Here is a 22,011-nt window from a genome sequence, read left to right as displayed (position 1 = left end):
CAGTTTTATTTCTAATTCCCGCCATATTCCATGTTAAAATGTTGATGTTAATATCTCATGGGCCCTTGGGCTCTTTTGAGAGAGCCCAGATGGACCCACTCCAACATGACTCTGTGTAAGTTGTGATTTAAATGTAATATCTTTGAGTGACAAAGCCAAACTCTTCTGGAAGGAAGGGTCTAGGTTCACATCTCAGGCTACATTTATATTGATTTTAGAAATGGGTGAGTTACTATCTTTAGAAAATGGCAGTCAATCTGTATGTGAAGCGGCACCTGTTAGGCCTAGGGCACATGGACTAGACCTCCTTTCCACACAAACATATTTCTTGGTTTGTGACTCGTCTGATAGGCGCCCTCCCATAGACTCGTATATCTGATTTTGGGACTTTACTGGTAAGCCACCTCCCACCGTATGAGAGCTAGTATTTACGCAAGGAGGCATAGGGTTCTGCAAAACGTTATTCTCAGGACACGTGCTACCAAGACAAATACTTGACCCGTTTTGCATAGGATGGTGATCTTCCATCGATAGCAATCCTGTTACCAGGCTTGGAGTGGCTAACGTTAACTTAATAAAGTCCCATTGGTCTGCCTTTTCAGTAAAACGTTTAGCCGAGATTATGTCTAAAAAAATAATAGAGCCACATTGTCTAGTGTGTCTTAACCAATGTACAACCTTGTTTATCAGGGATGAATTATCTTCACGTGACTTTGGGTGTAAAGAGGGTACCTTACACATATAGAGAGAATGAGTTTCACTAGGATGGATACAAGATGTTTGAGTAACCATAGAGTCCCACATCATTTTTACATGGGGTCGTTGCCCGGGCAAAAAATTTAAATGGTCCTTAGAACACTGTGGGCCATAGGGCTTATCTGGGGAGACTCTTGTATCATATCCTTGCCAAGAAAAGGATCTAAAGGCAGGTGCATTCACTCCAGTTCCTGGTTGCAAAGAGGAAGGGATATTAGTAGTCGGAGGTTCTTCTTTTTGTGCAGATACAGTGACCCCCGTTGGGCTAGCTGAGCGCAAGATGTTTTATACTTCTGCTAGTGCTTTAGTTCCCTCACCTCTTCTTGTAATCCCAGTATGAGAGAGACCACCTCCCCCTGAGAGGGAACCATAGAAGGTAGGTGTTCTGGGGATCAGGAATTTGAATGAAGACCCCCTTGCTCACATGTTTGGGCTTGCAGGTCCAATGGCAGGAAACGATTTGAACGTGGGACATTATGTACAGTCACAGTATCTGGCAAGGGGTCACCTGAAATCAATTGCACTGTGCACCGTCCCATAGATTCTGTATTTGGACCATCAGGTTGGGATATAAGGACGAGCGAAGGGTCTTCATTTGAAGGGACATTTCCTCTGGAAGGGGGATTTGTAGTCAAAAAGGGAACAAGAGTTCCGGTTTTCAACCCTTTCCGTGGAAGCTTCTCTCTTTTTCATTCAATATAGATTCAACCTCTTCTATCAGGGTATCAATCTCGTTAGATGCACAATTTGAGAAGGCATATGATGATTGATGCAGCTTCAGAAGTTTGGGTTGCACTAGGCCCACTACAGGGCTTCCTTTCGCCTTACGCTTCCCCATTCCAAAACTATGTCGTCTTACACTAGTTCAAATATCAAACGGGAACCCCCCCAACGTTCCTACCTTAAAGCCAAGGGGGATGGCCCAGCCGAGTCTCACACAGTCTCAGACGGGCATGGGCGCTGCAGGATGCTGAGCTGCGCTAAAAGCACTCGTCTTGTGGCTCCACCCCCTCCAATCACACGGGGCACTTGGGACAGGGAGTCCCCTGCTGCTCACTGCCGAGTTGATAATCCCGCGCTGCGGGACGCTGAGCTGTGCTAAAAGCGCTCGTCTTGTGGCTCCGCCCCCTCCAATCACACGGGGCACTTGAGACAGGGAGTCCTCTGCTGCTTACTGCCGAGTTGTTAATGTAGCATTTGATCTCCAGGCCCTGGGCACATGTAGTGCACTTTACTGGGGTCTTACAAGTAGATAAAATAAGCCAATTGGGTATTAACCAATGTCACCATGTTTTAAGGGAGAGAGCATATGCACTTTAGCACTGGTTAGCAATGGTACAGTGCGCAGTCCTAAAACCAGCAAAAACAGTGTCCAAAAAGTGGAGGGAGTCAGGCAAAACATTAGGGGCGACCACCCTAAGGCTGTCAGGTCTAACAATTTCTGTTACAAATGAGGTGTGAAAAAATCTAATTTTCAGCAATGGAGTGTTGAAGATGACCATCTTTTTCATGGCATTTACCCAGACATTTGCCTTCTTTTTTCTGATTCCATTTTCTGTGTTGGACATAGCACTCTGCACACTTCACACCTGCTAAAAAGTGGTAAAGTGTGAATACTCTCCCTTTTACAGCAGGTAACATTAGTATATACCTATTTGGAACATTTAATTTACCTATAAGTCCCTAGTATATAGCAGTACGTGTACCCAGGGCCTTTACATTTAAATGCTACTAATAGCCTGCAGCAATTATGCCACCTCTAATGTAGTACCTAAAAAATGTCTGCAGGCCTGCCAGTGCATCCTGTAGTGCCATTTGAAACTGCCATTTCGACCAGGCACAATAAACCTTTTGCCAGGCCTAAACTTTCTTTTTAATGCTTAGAAGTCACTTATAATGTAGGCCCGAAATGCCAGTAGGGCAGGGTGCATGGTATTTAACCATGGTAAGCATTTTTAATGTTTTTAATGTGATGACAGTCAACAACCTCCCAAATCACTTTTCACTGTAGCAAGGCTGGTTCTCCAATAGGAGAACACCAGGTTACACTGTAACAACTTACATGTTTTCATTTCAGTTTGGGCAAAGCTAGAAAAATGATGCTATAATGATACTGCTAAGTTTAAATATAAATCTGCACTAAAGCACTACCAGAAATGCTGAAGAAGGCCTGCACCACCTTATTTTCTTATCAGATAACTTTGGCCCATAATTGCCCCAAAACACTTTTCAGAATAGTCAGTGTACTTCCAGACCCCAGCAGGACAGCTCCTGCAGCTCTACTATCTCAGGCTCAATGTGAGGAATAGGGGCTTTTTTCGTGAATAAAGTGTCGGATATATTGAGCAATCTCTGCTGAAAGGAAGTTGAGACCCTCCTCAGACTGATATTGCTCTGCTGCTTGCTGATTTTGATAGTTCGGCTTCACCAGACACCGGACTGGTGGGATACTCTGGACCTGTCTTCATTTGTGTCTTTGACACAAGCTTTGAGATCTCGTTCTCCTAAGGACCCCTTACCCCCTGCCAAGCTCTGTCTTCTAGATGTAGGCATCATGCTTCCCCTGGTAAAAATCCTCACTTGTTCTTTGCAGGAGGGCTCTATTTCTCAGGAATGGAAGCATGCCACAGTACTTCCTCTTCTGAAGAAACCCAACTAGGATCCAGGTAATTGTTCTAATTATAGACCCATTTCTCTGCTCCTCATTCTGTCTTAAATTCTAGAAAGGCATATCTGTGGACAACTCTCTGCTTTTGTGGCATCTCACACTTTTTTACATGACTCCCAATCAGGGTTCAGAGCAGGCCACAGTATCAAGTCCACCCAATTGAGAGTTACAGAACATCTTAGGCAGCTCTTAGACAAGAGTGAGATGGCAGCACTGATTTCACATGATCTCTGTGCTGCCTTCGATACTGTGCCCCATGACACGCTTATAGGGGGAGTGACACAGTTGGGGATCCAGCGTAAGGCTTTGGCTTGGTTATCTTCCTTCCTGAAGGGTCGTACATTTCAGGTTTCACCAGGCTCTGTTTCATCCAGGCTCCATGCCTTGACCTCTGGAGTTGCCCATGGTTCAGCTCTAAGCCCAGCACTTTTCAATATCTATGTGCACCCCATGGCCTGAGTTGGTAGAGCATCATGATCTTACTCTTTTTGCCTATGCTGATGAAAGCAAGTCATGTTTTCATTATCATCCACCTAGAACCATAGGTCTATGTTTTTGAATTCCTGTCTGGCTAGCAGGGCTCGGTGAGCTCCCAATCCCTGTTTCCAAAGTCAAGAATTTCAGCATATTGGTAGACAATAAGCTCACCATGAAGCTGCAGGTAGCAAAGGCATCTGGAATCTGCTTTGCCACTCTGGAATGGCTATAGAACTTCATCTGGATGCTTACATTATCTGCCCGAAGAACTGTCATCCAGGCCCTTATTCTATTTTGCCTGGACTATGGTAACATCCTATACCTGGGGGCTGACAAAGCCTCCATGAGATGTTTGAGGATGGTGCAGAATCAGCTGATAGGTTGATCTACTGACTTCTAAAACAAGCCTTAGTTTTTCTCGTCATTGGCTAGAGGTTGAAAAACATGTCCAATTCAACACTTTGTGGTACGTCTTCAAAGCCAAGAGAGGGATTGCCCCCACCATGCACTCCAACAACCACTATCCCTAAGATTAATCTCACTAGCATGGGAAGCTGCCCTTTTATGTTAATTTGCCCTAAGTTGTGGAACTCTCTGCTAGAACATCTGACATCTTGCACTTTACTGCCCATATTTCGCAGACAACTACAGACATGGATGTTTTAATCACCTGAGCCAGGGTTACCCCTTCTGATGCATAAAGCACTGGGAAAGCCTGTGTGGGTCGCTGTTTGCGCTAAATTAGCATTTCACTTAAGACTCATTTTAACAGTATTTTAAATCCTACTAAATAGTCAAGTTAGATTTTATATTACTATTTTAAATGTTACACTTTTAGAAATTTGCCATTCTCCTGCATAAGCCAAAAGGGGTGTTGAACAGGATCCACTGTTTCTTTCACAGGTAAACTTAGACAGAGTAAACAAATATTGTATCATGTGAAGTCCACAAATTACACACAATATTTAGTCAAAAGTGTGTCACTCACACTTATCTGCGACATAAAAATTATAAAAAGAATTCATTATTCTAACTCTTGACAAACTTCACAATGTTGACTCATTTTGTAATGGTCAGTTGTGTATATAAGTAAATAGTCTGAAACAATGCATTTACAGGTGAAGAAAATCTTACCTGATAGAGGATTTCAGTTACCAGTTTGCAGGTGAGCGATAAAACCTGTGAAGAAAAGATAAACAGCACAATTAGGTATGACTCAGGGCAGGGATAAAAACAGATTTGTTAGCTACTGAGTATAGTTAAATTACATCAGTTTGAAACTAACAGTTCCTTATTTCAGAGATTGCACTGGTGCATATTTTCACCGTCCTTTACCCAAAAAGTGTAACAATGCAACACTTGCATTGTCTGATCAAAGCAAAATGACACTGGTATTTTGACCCTGATGATATGTTAAATCTGTGAAAAATTGTAATTTGAGTTATCCAGAAACAACAGTGCAATATAGCATTGGCACACATGTATTCAATGCAATATGATAACAGGAACCTCAGACAGTTTTCTAATGGTTTGCCTTTATTTGTGTTACAAACATTCAGATGCACAGAAATATCATCTGTTGTGCAATTCTAGAGTTTCACATAATGGGAATGAGAGAGTGCAGAGAGGGGTAGATTCTCAACAAAATGCACATGTGTCAATTAAAATGTGTGCATTTTGTGCTAGTCATGTAATATTAACGCCATTAGTACATATGTCTTTTTCTAAAGGACTGCAGCAAACAGTGACCAGTTCAAAGGTGGGACCATGTGTTCTGTTTTGAGCTTTTAAATGAATTATCGTAATACCAAAGATACAGCTGTGGGTTGTATAGTATTGAAGTGTTTGTGGGTAGTGGTACCCATACAAGAGATTGGAGAATCTGTGCAAGGATTTGTGGAACTTCAGGTGCCATTACCCCTGTCAGAGGATCACGGGGCAAGCAAGAGCTACTAGGCCCAACTGTACAGGGTGAGGCCTTTTACTCATGATACTCTAGGATATGACCTACTATGGATCCTGAGAAACTGGGCCAAGTACCCCTTTAGCACTTTCATCTCAGTAATAACGTGGGTTGAGCAGTTCAAGGCTTCTCAGGTGTGAGGTAGATGCAGGGGGAGAACACAAACTCAAAACTCAAAATACTTTCAATAACAGCAACAAATGATTGTCCTGTTGAGTATTTGCTTTTATGAAAAAGTGAGCATTTATATACAAGCACAAAGTAAAATAAGACATACACAAATAATATACACTGTCCTCCTGAGGTCTGTAATCTAGTGTTAGATAGGCAGGTCCCTGACTCCTACTTCTCTCTATATATATCATATTTATTCCCCATTCACAACAGATGACATTCAGGTTAGGCCCCACTGGAGGTCCGTTTCTTAGGTGTTTCACTCTAACCCTTTTCAAGTCAAAAGTGTTCCTGCGCCCATGGTGCTATGACGCAGAACAAGGTCTTCTTGGTGTTCTGGTCCTGTGATCAGTCTTACCCGCTCCCACCTAGGTTGCTGTACTTGAGTACCCAGGAGTGCTCCATGCCCAGAGGCTTTGCAGGGGAGTGGCCGAACATCTGTGGTGTGAACTCCAATGAAGAAAGTTCCTCTGTTGCCTTTCACAGGAAGGGGGACAAATGTTCTGATGCATGAGTCGGCGCTTGTGCACTCTCAGGTCACCATGACAGTATTTCCTCTGTGCATCAGCAAAACAAGATGATGACCCTTGCTCTTCATGGCGTCCCCCCCTCCCAGATATACTGTGTAACTTACTTGGCACACGGGGTACGGCCAGATCAGCACAACAGTTATGCACTCTTCACAGCGGCCCCCTCTGCCATACGGGGTTGCTGACTTTACTCCGCACATGGGCTACTGCCAGACAGCCATGGCAGTAAAACGCTATTCACAGTGGCCCCCTGTGGTGCACGTGGTCACCCACTTCACTCCACACACAGACTACAGCCTGGTCACCCCAACAGTAATGCACGATTCATGGTGGTCACCTCTGGCATACGGGGTCACTGAATTTAACGTGCAGATGGGCGATGGCCTGATTAGAACAGCAATGGCTAACTTCACGGCTGCCTCCTCTGGCATCTGGGGTAGCTGAATTGAGTCTGAGGCAGAACAATAATTGCAATAGCTGCTTCCTCTCTAAGGGGATCCAACCACTAGGAACCCCTTCTGCACCATGCTCCTTCCAAGTGCTCTCCTCTTCCTCACAGGGCACACTTGTCTTGGTTAGCAAACATACATTGGTGCTCCAGTCTCTCAGGCAGATGATCAAAGATTTCCCTGGGCGATGTCCTTTCATCCATCTGGGAGACTGGCAGACCTTAGCCCCCAGTCCTGGCCAAAAATAGAAGTCTTGCAAAGCTTCTCCTCTTTGACCTACAACCCAACTGGCTGCTTTGCAGTTTAATATTTTGGGGACCTCAAGTTCCCCTTCTTCTAGTCCATTTAAAGACACATAACATGATTTAGTGCCTAGGTGTAAAGAAATGCCTCCTTGGCATGGTTATCCCCTGACTTTTTGCCTTTTTTTATGCCAGTTATGATTGAAAGTGTGCTGGGACCCTGCTAACCAGGCCCCAGCACCAGTGTACTTTCCCTAAACTGTACCTTTGGCCCCCAATTGGCACAGCCCTGGCACCCAGATAAGTCCCTTATAAATGATTCCCCTAGTACCAATGGCCCTGATGCCAGGGAAGGTCTCTAAGGGCAGCAGCATGTATTACGCCACCCTGGGGACCCCTCACTCAACACATGCACACTGCCTCACAGCTTGTGTGTGCTGGTGGGGAGAAAATGACTAAGTCAACATGGCACTCCCTTCAGAGTGCCATGCCCACCTCACACTTCCTGTAGCATAGGTAAGTCACCCCTCTAGCAGGCCTTACAGCCCTAAGGCAGTGTGCACTATACCACGGGTAAGGGCATATCTGCAAGAGCACTATGCCCCTACAGTGTCTAAGCAAAACCTTAGACATTGTAAGTGCAGGGTAGCCATAAAGAGTATATGGTCTGGGAGTTTGTCAAACACAAACTCCACAGTTCCATAATGGCAACACTGAAATCTGGGAAGTTTGGTATCAAACGTCTCAGTACAATAAATGTACACTGATACCAGTGTGGCATTTATTGTAAAATCCACCCAGAGGGCATCTAAGAGATGCCACCTGAATACCAGTCCGACTCCTAGTGCTGGGCTGACCAGTTTCTGCCAGCCTGTCACAACCAGACGAATTTCTGGCTACATGGGGAGAGTGCCTTTGTCACTCTGTGGCCAGGAACAAAGCCTGTACTGGGTGGAGATGCTTCTCACCTCCCCCTGCAGGAACTGTAACACCTGGCGGTGAGCCTCAAAGGCTTACCCACCAGTCAGGACTGCCCCTAAGTTGCCCTGAGCTGAGGTGACCCCTGCCTTTAGAAATCCTCCATCTTGAGATTGGAGGATTCTCCCAATAGGATTAGGGATGTGCCCCCCTCCCATCAGGGAGGAGGCACAAAGAGGGTGTAGCCACCCTCCAGGACAGTAGCCATTGGCTACTGCCCTCCTGACCTAAATACACCCCTAAATCTAGTATTTAGGTGCGACCCAGAACCCAGGAAATCAGATTCCTGCAACCTACAACAAGAAGAAGGACTGCTGACGGGGGGTGTGACCGGACGCCATGACGGTAGAAGCCTCTCCGTGAGGCTCCCGTCCTCGTCTCCCCGTCTCGGGGAATCCTGTCCTTCAGAAGCCCCACAACCCAGCCATAAGTGGGGCTGAGGGTGCGCAAGGTCGAGTGATCGGGCCGCTGGCGGGTTTGAAGCCTGCGACCGTGCCAGAGGCGGCTGAACTGGGTGGCTCGGAGCCGTGAAAAATCCAAGATGGCGGCTGCCATCTTAAACTCAGCATAGACGCCACCTGGAAGCGCCCGGGGGCACCTCTCCCGCCTGACGCTGAGGTGGTGAGGCCTGGGGCCATCGGAGGTGAGGAGTCAGCTCCGGAAAGCTGTGTGGGGACCGCAGAACGACCAGAGCCCCGGGGGGAACCTTAGCTGATCGGCGGCATCCAGATGGGGGAGTCCTCGCCCATCTCTGGCCCCATTGGGGGCCCGGAGTAAGGTGTGTAAAGACGAGCGATCGTGCCACCGGCAGTTTCCCGGCCCGCGGCCCGAGTCGGAAGTGCCAGGACTGGGCGGCTCGGAGCCGCGAAAAATCGAGGGTAGCGGCTGCTGCCCTGAAAGCAATATAATCGCCGTCTGGAGACACGTGGGTGCGCTTCTCCTTCCTGACGCCGAGGTGAGGGGCCCTGGGACTGTCGGGAGTGAGGAATCGGCTCCGGGAGGCTGCGTGGGGTCGTAGGACAGTCGGGGCCCCAGGGGAAGCCATACCTGCACAGCGACGTCCTGATGGGGGAGTCCTCACCCGTCCTCGACCCCCTGGGGGCCCCAGAGTGGTTCTCTTCACTGTAAAGGCCTCACCCATTAATTTATGCTTATAGGAGCGGGGTCACCCCTCTCTCCTTTTTCCCGCTGATGGCGATACCCCTCTGGAGATAGGGGGGGAGCTGGAGCCGAGCTGTCCGAGGGCCCTGTCAGAGCTGAACGACGCTGGGAGTGGAGCACAGATACCTCGGGTGGCGAAGGGACCCGGGGTTCGGTTTGTGGGCCCTGCTGTTGACTCGGAGAGGAGAGATTTGTTGAGGGGAGAGGGATAGGCCCCTCTGCAGCTCATCCTGACCTATTGCACAAGTGGATCCCAGTGAACAGAGACAGAGTTACCCACGGTGAACACGCTGAATGACACACAAGATGGGCAAAACGGGCCGGAGAAGGGACACTGAACTTAGGAATGGACCTTCCCCGAGAGAGATGACCGATCTGGGAGATACCATGGACCCCACCCGAAGAGATGAGAGGGGATCCTAGCCTTCAGGATGTACTACTGGCCATATCGGCCTCCCGGGTAGCACTGGAAGGAAAGATCGACGTTCTGGCTACTGACCTTACGGTGCTCAGAGACGACCACCGCCGTCTGGCTGAAAAAGTGACTTCCACGGACAAGCAGTTGGAGGAACTGCGACCTGTAATTAAAGACAATACCAAGATGACACAACAAATGGAAAAACTGATTTGAGAGTTAGAACTGCGAGCAGAAGACGCGGAAAACAGATCACGATGAAATAATATCCGAGTGATTGGACTACCCGAACGAACTGAAAAATCCAACCTGGTGGAGTTTCTTGAGCGCTGGCTGAGGGAGGATGTGGCCGAGGATGGATTGTCTCCCTTCTTTGCAATTGAAAGAGCGCACAGGGTCCCGGCTCGCCCCCCCTCCAGGGGCTCCCCCGAGACCAATAATAGCTAAACTACTTTATTATAGGGATAGAGACTATTTGCTCAGCCAAAGCAGGAAGAGAGGAGACAGAACGCTGGACAACCATGTGGTCCATATCTTCCCAGACTTCTCCAAAGAAGTACAGAAGCAGAGAGCTTCCTTTAGGGATGCCAAACAAAGACTCCTCAAAATGGGGATCCAATATGGAATGATGTTCCCTGCCAAATTGAGAGTGGTGACCAAAACTGGCATAGAATTCTTCAGTACGGCACAAGAGACCTGGCAATGGATCGACATGCAGACCCAGGAGGAAGGAGCACACAGATCTGAGATCTCCCGTCTGGAACGAAAGAGGAAAAACAGACACAGTAAAACCGGCAGAATGGGTAGCCCATCTCCTGTGGAAATGCTGAAAGAGAGACAAAAAGCGATGGAAGCGGCTGCTTCCCTGAATGGCTCTGACCCTGGCTCCTATAGACAGACCCAAGAAGAATTAGAACAATCGGAGTCCAAACAGGAATCAGAGCTTTCACACTTGTCGGACAAGATTGGCCCTGACGTGACACCTGGCACTTCAGACTGTATCATCTGAAAGAATCCCTACCGGCCCCCCTCACAGGGGAAAAATCAAGCTCAGGAATGGGGAACTGCCGCGACTACAGCGACCATAGCGATCTGCACCAAGTCCGCCACCTAGCCCTGCGACATGAGATCGGCTGAGCTTGCAGGAGAACAGGGACTATGTCATCCCCGTGTACAATTCTCCCATGAGACGGGGAGACGGTGTTACGGTACAGTTTTAGTTCGAGATAAGAGCACCCCCCTACTTTGATAAACTGGTTAAATTTCCTTTAGTTTGGGCGAGAGACGTTCCTACTTTTGTCCTGGGGATGGGGAGTTGGGTTGTTATCTGTTGGGTTTCAGGTGCGGGGATAAATGAGCCTCTAAAAGAATTAATAAGGAAAATGGAGCTGACATGTGAGACTACTAAATTGGGCGGAGTGTGTGCTGGTATAGGCAAAGTGGTATCTAACCAAGATGGGGGGGAAATTCCTGAATGGTAATGCTAAACTCTTATAAGTACCTCACATGGAATATAAGGGGCATGCATACGATGGCCAAAAGATATAAGATTTTTTCATATTTACAGCGAAGGTGAATTCAGATAGCAATGCTCCAAGAAACGCACTTGACCCAGGCAGAGGGAAAAGCACTTCAAAAGCAATGGAGAGTGCAGGCATACTACACCTCTTATTCTGCTTTCGCGAGGGGAACTCTAGTTTGGATCCGGGCCAGGGTCCCCTTCCAGATGTTGGATAGCCTCATAGACCCAGAGGGCCGATTTGTGGCGGTTCGGGGCAGGTTGGAGGGCAGAGACCTGGCGTTGATTAATGTGTATGCGTCCAACACGTATCAGGGAGAGGTCTTTACACGCATGTCTGGTTTATTGGCCCCATATTTGAAAACCTCAGTGGTGCTGGGGGGTGACTTCAACTGTGTGGGAGACCCTGTTATGGACAGATCGCACCCGCCACTACATGATTCTCCCTTAGTGAGAGTGGCTCAGCAGTTCTCGACCTGGCAAAAGAACTAGGGGCTGATTGATGCCTTGTGCAGATTACATCCAGACGAAAGAGACTACTCTTTCTTTTCTCATTTACATGAGTTGCAATGTTAGATTAGATACATTCCTCTGCACCCCAGATGTATACCCCCAGGTACACAAATCAGAATATCTGACCGCACACTTTCTGACCACTACCCCCTTTTATTGTCATTGAGGTGGGGTTCCCCGGTCCCCAGCATCCCTACTTGGAGGCTCAAACCCAAAATTCTAGAAAACTTGCTCTTCCGTGAAGAGTTGCAGCACCATATAACTCAGTTTTTTTAAGATAACGATGCATCCGCTGTTAAACCCTTTAATGAATGGGATGCCTTTAAACCGGTAATAAGGGGGAGGTGTATAGCGGCGGCGGTGGGGGTGCGTAGGGTTCTCCCGAGGGACACAGAACGGGTTGAGGACAAGCTACGGGTAGCCGAGAGAAACAGACCCGGGAACCCACATCTACAGAACTCTATATTGGAGCTTAGAGCGGAAGTGGCAGATTGTATAGAACGCCTCCGGTGCTTTGATTATAGAAACTACCTCACTCGTGTACATGGAGAGAGAGACAAAGCGGGCCGACTACTTGGATGGGTCGTATCACAATCCCTCAGGTCCCCAGTCATAATGGACTTAACCACTGTGCAGGGGGTTCACATATACGGGCAAGAACAAATCAACTCACATTTCACAACCTTTTACGAACGCCTATATAAGAGTAGAATTGATCATGTCAGGGAGGTTGCCGAGGGTTACCTAACCGGGCTGCAATTGGGTTCACATTTACCTGGGGTCCCTGAGCAACTGGAAGGGCCCATCACACAGCCAGAAATCAGGGAGGCCATAAAAAGCCTGGCTAGAGGGAAAACCCCAGGGACAGACGGACTACCTATTGAATTTTACGCTACTTACGTAGACATACCCTCGCCGTGATTAGAAAGCCTATACAAAACTGCCAAAGAACGGGGTGAATTACCCGCAACAGCCTGGGAAGCGGTCATAATCCCTCTCCTCAAACCCGGTAAAAACCCTACAGAAGTGGGGGCCTATAGACCATTGTCCATGTTAAACCTTGAATACAAAATCCTCAGTAAGATTTTAGCAACCAGGCTACTCCCACTTATGACCACACTGATACACCCAGATCAGGCAGGCTTCATTCCTGGGTGAAACACCACTGGCAACATCTGCAGACTGCTAGCCATCATGCGAGAACAGTCATCCAAGGCCTCTCCCACTGGTGTCCTGGCGGTAGATATAGAGAAAGCTTTTGACAGCCTGGACTGGGAGTTCCTCTACACTGTGAAGGCCCGACTTAAACTAGGACTGAATATATCTCCTGGGTGAAACTCTTATATACCAAGCCCACTGCCAGAGTACGCACGGGACAGATAATATCCAGAAGCTACATGGTTGAGGGGGGTACCAGGAAGGGCTGCCCTTTGTCTCCGCTTTTATTTGCCTTGGCAATGGATCCGTTAGCAGCTGCGGCTAGAGCGGGAGTGGGGGGTCCGGGAATACTAGCAGGAGGCGAGAGACATCGAATAGCCCTTTACTCAGACGACCTTTTAATATTTCTGGAAGATGTCCAGAGAGATCTGCCCCGGGCGCAACAAATGTTATCTCGGTTTGAGGGATGCTCGGGTCTGAAGGTAAACTGGGACAAAACTGGATTGTTTCCGCTGGACCTGGTCAGATGGATCTGGAATGGGCTCCCTTATCTGGGAGTAAAAATTTACCATGATTCACAAGACATCCTAGAGGGCAACATTGGTGGCTCCATACGTTCTATAAAGTCCTTTTTGTCCTTTTGGCAGACCTTACCATTATCAGTGGCCGGGAGAATAGCAGTCCTCAAAATAATCGTGCTCCCACGACTACTATACCACTTCACAGTGTTGCCAATTTGGATTCCTAGAGCCATCTCTAAAGATTTAGAAACAATGGTAGTATCATTTATATGGGGCGAAGGACGGAGGAGGGTAGCCCTAATTAAACTTCAAAGACAATCCACAGACAGTGGTCTGCGGTCCCAGATTTAGAAACCTACTACTTGGCGGCTCAACTCCAATGGTTGGCGCAATGGATGTCGAGCAGAGTGGAATCGGGATCGAGTGTGAAGGCGTTCACACCGCCGGGGCCCAGACTGTTCGAGGTCTTATTAAGAACCTCTGGGGATGGGAAACAAGACTCTCCTGAATTAAAAATCCTGACTCAGTGCTGGAAGGCTTTCTTGCGTAAAATCAAAGTGGGGACTCCCTACTCTCCAGAACTGCCCCTTTTATCTCTATGGGCCCTACCGCACCGAGGTACTTGGAATGAATTTAAGACCTGGGTGGAGGCTGGGATCCTTACGGTGGGTGCAATATTCAAGGACGGCACATTGTTGTCCTTTGAGGCCCTCAGGGCGGAATTTGGACTGCCAGGGGGGCACTTTTTAGTGCATGGGGCACTAGTACCCAGTATTCGTAGGCATTGGCGGGGGAGGGGGGGGGAACCTCCAACACAGGCTGCATGCTCTTATCTGGCTTCCGCAACTGGCAAACATAAAGCAGTTTCAACCCTTTACGGCCTAATGCGGGCAGACAGAACGGTCCCCCTGACCCTCCTTAAACAAACTTGGGAGAAAGATCTGAACCAAGATATCCCCGAAGAGGAATGGGGGCGTATCCTGAAGGGTCTTCCTAAAGCGACACGAAATGCCAGATTCAGGCTCATAAATTTTTATGTGCTCCACCAAGCATACCTGACACCCACACGCATCAACAAATACTTTGGGAAGGTGACCGAGTGTTGCCCGCGATGTGGCTCGGTGGGGGCTGAATTCAAACACATGTTCTGGGACTGTCCCCGGCTAGAAATATTCTGGACAGAGGTGCACCAAACCCTGACATGGCTCACGGAAAGAGAAATCCCCCGTACTATGGGTCACTGCCTTTTGAACTGGTTTCCGCATTCTGCTAAAAATAAGGTCTCTGACAGATTTCAAGACTTGGCCCTTTCTTTAGCTAGGCGAGAGATCGCGACATCTTGGAAAAACCCAAGTGGACCTAGAACGTCCCAATGGAAAAGTGCATTATCCAAGTGGGCAGGTAGCGAGGGGACTATTCTCCATAGAGAAGCAAAGAGAAGAATCAGATCCCCAGAAGTTGCAGAGGGCTGGGAGATGCTACTTGAAACCCTTAAAGCCGAAACCCAGACTTGATCACCCCCCTAATGGTCTCACGGGCCAAGAGGCCTATACGAAACAGGAACTTATAGCTGTGAGTGTTTCTACCCAGGACTTGATATATGGGATCGATAGTGTAGAATAAGAACTAGCGCACTACTCTTAGCCTCAGATACCTGTCCTTGGACTGTCATGATACGTGCAGCTCCGCAAAAAGATTTATAGCAAGCCACAGAGCTCACTAAGGAAAGGGATCAGGGGTGGGACATAGGGGGGGAGGTTAATGTTTAGTACTAATTTAGGAATTTATTTTGTATGACCATTTAGAACCGTTATCTACAGATGCAACACAACTTATCTGCTATTTGTAATTTTGTGAGAGGTATTGAACAATTTTCTATTGTCTGTATGCAAATGAAAATTTAAAATCACAATAAAATATGGATTAAAAAAAAAAAAGAAAAGGACTCCTGACCTGAAAGCCCTGCAGAAACGACGGAGACGACAACTGCTTTGGCCCCAGCCCTACTGGCCTGTCTCCAGACTCAAAGAACCTGCACAGTGACGCATCTGACAGGGACCAGCAACCTCTGAAGCCTCAGAGGACTGCCCTGAACCCAAAGGACCAAGAAACTCCTGTAAACAGCGGCACTGTTCAAAAACAGCAACAACTTTGCAACTTTCTTGCCGGAAGCGTGAGACTTCACACTCTGCACCCGACGCCCCTGGCTCGAGATCCAGAGAACCAACACTGCAGGGAGGACTCCCAGGCAACTGCGACCTCGTGAGTAACCTGAGATGATCCCCCTGGACCCCCACAGCAACGCATGCAAAGAGGATCCAGAGGCTCCCCCTGATCACGACTTCCTGGAACAAAGAACCCGACACCTGGACCAAGCACTGTACCCGCAGCCCCCAGGACCAGAAGGAACCGAACTCCAGTGCAGGATTGACCACCAGGTGACCGTCTGCCTAGCCCAGTCGATGGCTGGCCTGAGAAGCCCCCCTGTGCCCTGCCTGCACCGCCAGAGTGATCCCTGTGTCCCTCCATTGATTCCTATTGAAAACACAACGCCTGCTAAGCACACTGCACCCGGCCACCCCTGTGCCACTAAGGGTGTGATTTGTGTGCCTACTTGTGTCCCCCCCCCCCATTGCTCTACAAAACACCCCTGGTCTGCCCTCCGAAGACGCAGGTACTTACCTGTTGGAAGACTGGAATGGGAGCAACACTGTTCTCCATAGGAGCCTATGTGTTTTGGGCCCTCCTTTGACCTCTGCACCTGACCGGCCCTGTGTTGCTGGTGAAATGACTTTGGGGTTGCCTTGAACCCCAAACGGTGGGCTGCCTATGCCCAGGAACTTGTAAGAGCCTTACTTACCTGAAAAACTAACCAATACTTACCTCCCCCAGGAACTGTTGATTTTTGCACTGTGTCCACTTTTTGAAATAGCTTATTGCCATTTTAACTAAATCTGTGTATGTCACTGCTCTAATTCAAAATTCCTTACTTATCTATGTGGAGTACCATGCATTTTATGTATTTACTTCAAATCTTGAATGTTGTGGTTCTAAAATAAATTAAGAAAATATATTTTTCTATATAAAAACTATTAGCCTGGAGATAAGTCTTTGAGTGTGTGTTCCTCATTTATTGCCTGTGTGTGTATAACAAATGCTTAACACTACCCTCTGATAAGCCTACTGCTCAACCACACTACCACAAAATAGAGCATTAGAATGATCTAATTTTGTCACTATCTTACCTCTAAGGGGAACCCTTGAACTCTGTGCACACTATCTCTCACTTTGAGATAATATATACAGAGCCAACTTCCTACACTAGGTCTTTAAAGTTTGTGTTGGGGTCTGCTTGAAGTGATGACTCCTATGTCCTGCTCCCCCCCATAAAGCAGTCTGCCACAGTAGAAGTTATTCCAAATCTGATAGCCCCACAACACAGGGCATGGGAGCGACTAGAGGTTCACACCTAGATGTCAGGAACATTAATGTGTGGATCAAACAGTTATCAAAGGCCCCCAATCCGACTCTTTATGATTCTGTTTTCAACACCATCTCCTTAATAACTTGTGCCCAGACCCCATCCAAGTGACCTCTCCCAGAATCAAAGAGAATGCTTTGAAGTGCACTGAAGTGCCTGGCTCTTCCTTTCTCCAGTGCGTGTCCCAACGAGCTCAGAGGAATGAAGAATTCCAAACATCTGACTGAGGCAAATCTTCTGCCTCCCCATGCTCCGCCCATCAGCCATGGGTCTTTCAAAATGGAAACCAGAGTCTTCCATGTATTGTACCACTAACAGACACATACATACAGCACAAGCATGCAACCACATACGAGCAGCACAGCGCTACATATCAATTTGATGTAGGCCAAAGGTGAGGTAAACGCACAGCAGAGGAACTTTATATGAGTGGGCCTGTAGGTTTCACTCCAATAAGACAGGTGAAAAGGCCTTCACATTCCTACTGATCACTACACTTATGCTGCCACCATCACGCTCAAGTTACTTAACTCCTGGTAAAGGCAGTAGAGTTTCATCAACATGAGGGTAGAGGTTTGCGTGCCCCTCCGGGTACAACAAGACTGCAATCCAAGGGACAGTCCTATGTCATGGCATGCCTGCATGATCCATGTTACCCTATGACTAAATAATCAACACCAGGGATCAAGATATCATTGCAACTGGGGCACGCAGGGCAGGGATGCACGTTTGAGTTCATGTGAGGGTCTTTCTGTCCAAACGACAGGCAACGTATCATTTGCCTCTACAGTCCTACCCATCCACTAAAAAGCCAGCTTTTTGGCCTTTCCTTGTTGCTTGGTGCCGCATAGTGATAGTGCCGTAACGCTGGTTAGGGTGACTTTAGTGAGGTCCTGCCTCTCGCAGTTCTCCCAAAAAATGGAGCCAAGATCACAAAATTGCTGGTGGGGCCCTGTATGTGATCATAAAAGCAGCTTCTTCAAGGCAAGATGACGAGAATGAGGTGCCCACTTGGTAGGTTAGTAAGTGCTGTTTTACCATGAGTGAAATATATGTTCTGTGCTTAATATTGTGCTGTGCTGTCCTAAGAGCGAGATGGCTTACAGTTACAGCCCCGTGTGCCTGTGACAATGCCAAGCAACATTTACATATTAGCTTCACTGTAATACCCATTCTTTCAGAAAAGAGACATCTGGTGATACAACTGGAGCTTTTTTGTATTATTCACCTACATGTCCCCTCCCTCTCTGCTCACAGTAACTGGTGGGCATCCCTTCTTCCTCCCTCAGCCATGTAGGGCCAGGATATGAAGCTTGCTGGCCTAACCCTTTGATCCAATCACAAGTTGTTGGGGCTCAGGCTTGTGAATGCTCATAATCAGGTGTCTATGCAAGAAGGTCTGAATTTGCGAAGTGCTTCACTGCTTACTGCACAGATTTACCCTCAGTTATAGAATCCTTTTCCAGTTAAGAGAATGAAGATGAAAAAACAGTATCTGTTTACCCTACTCACAGTGCTCAATTAGCGATTCATGTAGCATGACGAATAGGTGCACGCACTGTTTGCACTTGCTTCCATTTTGTTTTTGATGCTTACACCAGCAAAGAGCGGGAGTTAATATGCACAGAACAGGAATATTGTCGCAAATTTGAAAGGCAGTGTTAGAAATGGGGACTTTGGTTGACAGTCAGGTTACCCCCTGTTCAAGCAAGGGCCTGCACTGTAGTCAGGGTAAAAGAGAATCACCCTCAGCTAACCCCTGCTTACCCCCTTGGTAGCTTGGCAGAGCAGTAGGCTTAACTTCAGAGTGCTAGGTGTAAAGTATTTGTACCAACACACACAGTAACTTAATGAAAACCCTACAAAATGACACAACACCAGTTTAGAAAAATAGGAAATATTTATCTAAACAAAACAAGACCAAAACGACAAAAATCCGACATACACAAGTCAAGTTATGAATTTTTAAAGATTAAACTCAAAAATAGCGCTTCGATACACAAAGTGCTTCGATGAGGTGTTAACACGGTGTCGTGACGGAGTTGTTCCCAACAAGCCGACACCAGCTGCGCCGGACACGGATTCACGTAGACCCCCAAGTACAGTACCTTTGGTGAAGAGTGAAAACAAGTCGATGCGCGAAGTCGGGGATCGCGGCATCTGTGCGAAATGTTGAATCCACGCACTTCGAGCGGCGTCGGTCACGACGTGGTGCGGCGACTTCCACGATGTTACGGACTTCAGAGGGGCTGCAGTGGCGTCAGGCTTGCAAAGGTCGTCGCGTTCCAGCGAAGATCACTGAGTCGGTTGCAGGCGGCATCACCGGATTCAGCAGCGCCGTCGGTCCGAAGTCGTCCGAAGTCGATTTCCTTGGATTTCCACCAGCTTTCCTTTCAAGGGCCCAGGGACTGGATAGGGCACCACTTGTCAGAGCAGGAGTCTCTCCAGAGACTCCAGGTGCTGGCAGAGAGAAGTCTTTGCTGTCCCTGAGACTTCAAACAACAGGAGGCAAGCTCTAAATCAAACCCTTGGAGATTTCTTCACAGGATGGAAGGCACACAAAGTCCAGTCATTTCCCTCTTACTCTGGCAGAAGCAGCAACTGCAGGATAGCTCCACAAAGCACAGTCAAGGCAGGGCATCACTTTTCCTTAGCTCTTCAGCTCCTCTCGAGGCAGAGGTTCCTCTTGATGTCCAGAAGTGATCTAAAGTCTGTGGTTTTGGGTGCCCTTCTTCTACCCAATTTCTCCTTTGAAGTAGGCATACTTCAAAGTAAAGTCTCTTTTGAATGTGAAATCCTGCCTTGCCCAGGCCAGGCCCCAGACACTCACCAGGGGGTCGGAGACTGCATTGTGTGAGAACAGGCACAGCCTTTTCAAGTGTAAGTGACCACTCCTCCCCTCCCTCCTAGCACAGATGGCTCATCAGGAAATGCAGACTACACCCCAGCTCCTTTTGTGTCACTGTCTAGTGTGAGGTGCAACCAGCCCAACTGTCAAACTGACCCAGACAGGGAATCCACAAACAGACAGAGTCACAGAAATGGTATAAGCAAGAAAATGCTCACTTTCTAAAAGTGGCATTTTCAAACACACAATCTTAAAATCAACTTTACTAAAAGATGTATTTTTAAATTGTGAGTTCAGAGACCCCAAACTCCACATGTCCATCCACTACCAAAGGGAATCTACACTTTAATCAGATTTAAAAATAGCCCCCATATTGACCTCTGAGAGGGACAGGCCTTGCAACAGTGAAAAACAAATTTAGCAATATTTCACTGTCTGGACATATAAAACATATGTCCTACCTTAACCATACACTGCACCATGTCCTTGGGGCTACCTAGGGCCTACCTTAGGGGTGTCTGACATGTAAGAAAAGGGAAGGTTTAGGCCTGGCAAGTGGGTACGTTTGCCAAGTCGAATTTACAGTTTAAAACCGCACACACAGACACTGCAGTAGCAGGTCCGAGACATGATTACAGAGCTACTTATGTGGGTGGCACAACCAGTGCTGCAGGCCCACTAGTAGCATTTGATTTACAGGCCCTGGCACCTCTAGTGCACTTTACTAGGGACTTATTAGTAAATCAAATATGACAATCATGGATAAACCAATCAACAATACAATTTACACAGAGAGTATATGCCCTTTAGCCCTGGTTAGCAGTGGTAAAGTGCTCAGGGTTCAAAAGCCAACAGCAACAGGTCAGAGAAAATAGGAGACAGGAGGCAAAAAGATTGGGGATGACCCTGCGTAAGCCAAAAAGTCCAACAGACAGTTATCAGTATTGTGAGAAGTACTCCTGTAGTACTCTTTTAAGTATTCATATGTACATTTGTGATTTGGCCCCAAAACATCTAAAATTTGAATATTCTGGAAAAAACATCTACACATAGTGCAAAAGGAAAGGATTGTGCGCTCTTTGCACTTTTATTTTCACTATTAGGGAACTGGACCGTAGGTGATTCACAAAGCATGCAAAAGTACGTAAAAGAGTACTCCTGTAGTATTGCTTCCCATTCCAATGAATGCTGTTGCGAATCAGCCCTCTGAAATTGGAACAAAACCAGAATGTTCTTGGAATCTCATATATATTGAGTTAAAAAAGAAAGGATTGGCCCTCTTTCCGTTTTTACTAATGGACAAGTGGACTTTTCAGGGCTGATTTGTAAATTTACTACTTCCAGTACTCAAATGTGTCTTTGTGAAACGACCTTAGTGTGTCCACAATGGTTATAATATAGTGTTTGTGGGGTTTTTCCTTTTTGCACTGATATAAAAATTAAGCAAAATTAACAGTCGTCACACATATTATTTATACAATGGAGCATTTGCAACACAATTTTGCACCAGCCTCTAAATGACAACCGAAGAGTTCAAATCTTGGTATCTGGTCTGCATCAAAGGTCTCCTGGTTCCAATGCCTTTTCTTCATGCTCTGACATATCCCATTTCGAAAGACACGCGATTTATTATATACTGGTTTCTGCCTGGCGCCTGCATAATATTCTTCTGATTTATTTTGCTAAGGAAAGTCAGCGACTAAAACAGATTTTCCTCTTTAGTGACATCTGGTATTTTATATTCTTCGTTTCCATGTCCAGAATTCTTCTGTAATTGATTCCTGGTACGAATTACCATTTTGATACACAATAGGGAAGACAATTAGATTGAATCCACTCCTCAGACGGTTTAACAAATTAAAACTAATTTGGCTGTATGCTCTGCGGTCTCACAAATTGATTTTGACACTTCCAGTATCAGTTACAGGTAGATTATATGACATAATGCACAGCAGGAGCAGCTGAGACTTTGTCAAATGTAAATGACACCAAATTAATAAAAATAGATCCATGCTGATGACTCAACATTGCCTGTTTCTAGTGCACCAAGTAAGGGACTACTTGGATTTGTTAAACTTGGTTAAGTAGCGCGAAAGAAGTGTACTCTTCTTAAGGAATGTACAGCGTAATTGTTTGGTAAATGTGCAGAACCCACCTG

The 22,011-nt window shown here is 47.0% G+C and overlaps 1 protein-coding gene across 8 annotated transcripts in view; it reads right to left on the bottom strand.

Moving 5' to 3' along the window:
• The window catches only part of CHRM3 (cholinergic receptor muscarinic 3), a 3,010,830-nt gene that overhangs the window by 1,739,480 nt on the left and 1,249,339 nt on the right, over positions 1–22,011 (bottom strand). For all 8 annotated transcript variants that reach the window (XM_069234407.1, XM_069234404.1, XM_069234410.1 and 5 more), the window contains one exon: positions 5,036–5,080. The gene's annotated coding sequence lies outside the window, so the exon portion shown is untranslated. The remainder of the gene's footprint in view (positions 1–5,035; positions 5,081–22,011) is intronic.

The sequence above is a fragment of the Pleurodeles waltl genome, chromosome 5, assembly GCF_031143425.1.
Source record: "Pleurodeles waltl isolate 20211129_DDA chromosome 5, aPleWal1.hap1.20221129, whole genome shotgun sequence".
Classification (NCBI taxonomy): domain Eukaryota; kingdom Metazoa; phylum Chordata; class Amphibia; order Caudata; family Salamandridae; genus Pleurodeles; species Pleurodeles waltl.
This window is presented reverse-complemented; position numbering and strand designations above follow the sequence as displayed.